Source organism: Nicotiana tomentosiformis, chromosome 4 (genome assembly GCF_000390325.3).
Source record: "Nicotiana tomentosiformis chromosome 4, ASM39032v3, whole genome shotgun sequence".
NCBI classification, from domain to species: Eukaryota; Viridiplantae; Streptophyta; class Magnoliopsida; order Solanales; family Solanaceae; genus Nicotiana; species Nicotiana tomentosiformis.
In genome coordinates, this window is record NC_090815.1 from 23,601,334 (window position 1) to 23,606,745 (window position 5,412).

The 5,412-nt window shown below is 38.4% G+C and overlaps 1 pseudogene; it reads right to left on the bottom strand.

Moving 5' to 3' along the window:
- Positions 1-3,191: 3,191 nt before the first annotated feature.
- On the bottom strand, positions 3,192-4,991 carry LOC117276745 (putative late blight resistance protein homolog R1B-17; annotated as a pseudogene).
- Positions 4,992-5,412: the final 421 nt, after the last annotated feature.

A 5,412-nucleotide genomic window follows, 5' to 3' on the forward strand; every position in this document is an offset into this window, starting at 1 on the left:
AATATATATATATTGTTCACTCTTTTTCCCTGCAAAACAATCTTGTCAGTGGTAAGATTAATCACAAAACATTTGGTAGAGGTGAATGCTACCAAGTTATCTCTATCACACAATTGTGATACACTGATTAGACTGTATTTTAAGCCATCTATCAAGTAGACATTCTCAATAGAGTGAGAATCAGTCTTACCTACCTTTCCAACCCTAATGATATCACCTTTCTTCCTATTTCCAAAGGAGACATTACCCCCTTTGAAGTCCTCAAGTGAAAGGAACTGGTTCTTGCTTCCTGTCATGTGCTTTGAGCAGCCACAATCCATGTACTATATTTGGCTGCTTCCCTTCACTTGGACCTGCAAAAGGAAATCAAGTGTTAGTCTTAGGAACCCAAACTAGTTTGGGTCCCTTGCAAAATGATGAATCAAATTCTTTTTAGCCCAACTTGGTAGCCTATTCTTCCCTTAAATAAGTTCTTTATTCTTTTGGCTTGACTTATCTTTTGCATTGCATTCACTTTTATAATGACCTGTTTTACCACAGTGAGTACAAATCTCGTTCTCAAGAAGTGTAAGGTACTTGCTTTTGGGATTCCATTTAGGTGGCAGATTCCCAAAGCCAAGTCCTCTTCTATTGCTACTATGATGTTCCTGTAGCCATGAAAGTTCATCGGAGGACCTGTTCCATTTACAAGTTCTGTCTAGTTCATGCTTGACTTTGCCTAGATCCTCCTTCAAAATTCTAACATGCTCATCCTTCTTATAAAACTCATCTTTTAGTTTACCTACATTTTCTTCTAGAGTGAGTTGTGTGCAATCATCTATCTTCTTACTTGTTCCTAATTTTAGTTTTAGGTTTTTAAATCTAAGTTCTAGGACATTTGATTCAAATGCATGATCCTGGTTCTTTAATCCAATATTTTTACTTATAGTCTCACTAACCCTAAGTTCCAGGTTCTTACACTTTACTTTCAAAATCACACATTCCTTAGACATTTGTTCATTTTCATTGTTTACATCCTCAGATTCATCAATGAAATCTAGAAGTAATTCAGATAGCCTTTCTTTAGACAAAAATTTAATCTTGTCTTTGAGATGAATTACACTTACCTCAGATTCCTCATCAGATTCTCCAATGGCCATAAGTGCTTGTTCATCTCTATCTTCATCATCTGAGCTTTCATCTGAGCTTTCTCCTCAAGCAGCAACCATAGCCTTTGTTGATCCTTTGTTCTTCTTGGGTTTAACCTGTTCCTTCTTCCTGTTTCTTCGTTCAGCTCTTTCCTTCTTCCATTCAATTTCTCATTGAGGGCAGTTCTTGATGTGGTGATTAGTCTTACCCTACTTGTAGCATCTCTCATTGGTTTGCCTTTCAGGAGCCTTTGGTTTGCTGTAGCTTCCACTTCTTGAAGGACCCTTTCCTCTCTTTAGGTACTTCTTGAAGTCCTTTGTGATCATAGACATTTCATCATCTTCTAGATCAGAACCTTCAGTGATTCTGAGTGCCATGCTCCTATCCTTCTTGGGTACATCCATCTTCATGGTTTTCCTTCTAAATTCATAAGCAGTGAGATTTCCAATTAGCTCATCCAACTTAAAAGTGGCAATGTTCTTTGATTCCTGAATGGCAGTGATTTTGCTCTCCCAAGTAACTGGCAGAACCCTTATCAAAATCTTCTCAACTCTGTCTTCTTCAGAAATAATCCTTCCAAGAGACTTAAGTTTATTTTTCAATGTGGTGAACCTTGTATACATCTCTTGGATGGTTTCCCCTTCCTTCATGGTGAAATTTTCATATTGAGAATATAGTAGTGTTCCTCTGGACCTCTTCACTTGAGTTGTTCCTTTCATGGGCCACTTGCAAAGTGTCCCAGATTTCCTTAGCAGTGGTATAACTTTGGATTCTACTGTACTCATCTGGACCGAGTCCACAAACAAGCCATTTCCTGGCTTTAGCATTCTTCTCCCATTTCCTCAAGTCGTCAGCAGTGTAGTCAGCTCTTGTCTTTGCCACCTTTTCTCCTTCGTCATTTATCTTCATGGTAGCCAGTGGTCCATCTGTGACAATGTCCCATAACTCATAGTCTTCTCCTATAATGTGATCTCTCATCCTATTTTTCCATTAAGAGTAATACTGGCCGTTAAAAAGTGGTGGTCTAGCAGTGGATTGCCCTTCCCAGTTTCCAGGTGGTGCACTCATCTCGATCTTCTCCTAAGGTGTTAGCCTCTTCAAGGATAACCCGCTCTGATACCAATTGATGTTTTAACTTCAATACTACACAAGAGGGGGGGGGGGGATAATTTATGTGGTGTCCAATTTTTTACGTGCACAGATTATAAAAGGACCCGGTTCTTCTATGTGTTTCTTATACTACTGTTGCGGAATAATAAATGCATAAATTAAAGAACACAAGAATTTTTACGTGGAAAACACCCGGCTCAAAAGGTGAAAAAACCACGACCTACTTCCCAGTAGGATTTTTCCAAAACTCTTCACTAAATCACTGAGCCAAAAACTGCATTTACAAAACATTTTTGTAAACCTAGGATTAACTCTAATCCCGTTGTGGCACACAACCTCTAACTGTTGCGACAACTTCAAGTTAACTCTAACTTGAATACTCTGAGTACCTATTATAATTGCCTCTAGATAAAGCTGAAAGGTACAATATGAAAGCACCTACTACAATTGAACTAGAATAAAAGACAAACACTTGGAACTGGTTCTTCTATCTAGTTCATGTAGCTTCAGGTTTGCACATTTGAATTACACACGAATTGTTTGCAAAATGCCTTGCTATTTTGCTCTCAATTCACGTTTAACTTCTTCTTTTGTGCATGCCTGTAGAATGAGAACATCCTGCGATTTATAGAGTTAGTAGAGTAGAAAATAACTAGAGTTCTAATGCTACTCTTCCTTGGTGGAAGAGTTCTAGTTGATCTCAACTTCTAAGTCTTCCCTTATCTTGGATAGTGTTCTCTTTGATTAAGGAGTCCTTCTCCTTATCAATTATGCAACTTTTTCGATCAGGAGATATCAATTATATCACGTTAAGCTTATCTCCTTCACGTGCATCCCACATGCTCGAATCTGCCCGTATCTATGCACACAAGGGATGGACCTGGTTCATGCCTGAGCTTCCTTTGTCAATCTTCAACACTAACCTTCACTTAGGCCAACAAGATGGATACAATCTTATTGAAAAATCTCTACGGATAATGATACTAGCAGGAGATGAATTTGACTATCCCTTCACCTTCACATTGTGGCATTTGAATCAGCTTCGGTAAGAAATAGTGAGCTTGAATTTAATGCTTTCTGGAGTTTGTTTCTCTTTTCTCTTGCGTTCTATTTCTTTTGCAGAATCACCTACTTTGCTTGTGTTTTCCAGCACCATCTCTTGAAGGTAATCTAAATCGGCCAGCTCCGGTGGCACCATTGCAAGATTAAGACAGGAGACATAAACAAGGTTCCTAAGCCTCGGGAAGGAACAATTTGATGCCTCCCATGATACGAGTTCTGCCCTTTCAATCCACAAGACTTGAAGTTTCCTAAAACCACCTACATCCATCTTCTAAGAATTCCCGGTGAATGCATTTTCTTCCAACTTTAGGACCTCTAGACATTCCAGCTGCCCCAACCTATTCACCTCATTCCACTCAAATCTTGTTTTTGATAGAGTTAACTTCTTCAGTTTGGGTAGATATACAAAGAATGCTAAAGGAAGGTGAAGAGCTTTATTCGTATCATCATTCAGTAGTGTCAAACTTTCCAGGCGCTCTAGCACTCGAAAATTACTGAATTCACCCTTGCTAGTTTCAAGAAAAGTTGCCATATTCCCTTTAATACTCAATTTTTTTGAGATTACTAGCCTTTGCAAGAACATCTTCCCTGGTTGCAACTTTCTGGTGCAACCAGAAAAAGAGTTTGCAGACAAAAACTTGTAGAGGTAGTAGGGGCGGCAAATTTGCAGGTTTGTTGGTGCGCAGATGGCGCAACTGTGACATGTACCATATGTTAGCTTTTATATCAAGGGTGGGCTTTGATGTATTAAGCATAAGAGTTTGTAAATTTCAGAAGTAACTAAAGAGTTTAGGAAGTTCCTTGAAATCACCTGAGATAGCAATATACCTCAAGTGTAATAGCTGGTAAAATTCCATAGGAATACTAAATTTGAGGGATTCAATATCCAAGATCCTGATAAGTGGAAATGCTTTGGGGATGAGTTGGACATCGATATTTGAAAGGTCAATTTGTTTATAATTTGAGGAAAAATATAAGAAAGATCTAACATGGTTTTCAGTTGTAGTTTTGGAGATAAAATTTGTCGGAACAGATGATTGAATAGACAATCGACGCGAAGTATTTGAGTTTTGTATAGAAGGACTATCTTGACCATTTGTGAGACAAACTTGTTGGATAAGACTAAGTCTAGTAGCCTGCATAATGCATAACTCATGTAACATGTCACGAACACGACATGTTTTTATTTGACCGCTAGACCTCTTCGCAATTACCATCATTAAATTTCTATTTGCAAAGTCATTCAAATAACACACTGCTATCTCCTTAATTTCGCTACCTGGCAAGTTAGAAATAATGAGCCCCTCAGCAATCCACAGGAGGATCAATTTCCAAGCAGGGATATCAAAGCCTCGAGGAAAGGCACCAAAATACAAGAAGCAAGACTTTCTATCTTGAGGCAAATGATTTTAACTCAGTCCCACAATCTTCAGACATCTCTTATTAGTGTCTCCCAACATTTTCCTTGACTACGCTCCAATCAACCTCTTAAAGCTCCTGCAATTACCACAATTGTAAGTGCATGGTACTACACAATATTTTTCTACAATGCCTTCTCTATGTTCTACTAACTCAACAGGACAATGGCTATCGCCAAAACCTCTATTTTCCAACAGGTGGAAACTTTCCTTCTGATCTCGAAATTTCAGATAGTGAGGATCAACATTTACCGATCTATCCACATCCCACATGTACGTGTCAAGTGGTCATCATGTCTTGTTTTCTGGGAAAGCTGTCCTAACAAAATCTACAACATTTGTCTCCCACACAGACATTTACCTCCGTTAGCCACACGATAACATATTTCCTCAGCTATCTCTGTCTCATTTTTATCTTGGAACTCTTCAATGCATTTCGTGAACCCTTTCAAAATACTAATAAAGATGTCCCCTTTTATATATGACTGTCCAACGAAAACCCAAATGCAACTGAAAAACTCATATGGAATCTTAGGATCATTATAGATTTTTCTTGCAAGTGTGGTTTTACAATGTCCAGGCATAGAATTGGCCATGACTATATAAGGAGTCAAATCACCCTTCCACAGCCAATGAGGAACTCAACAGAAAAGTAAATGAATAATGGGATTGTATATGGTCGAAATAGATTTTG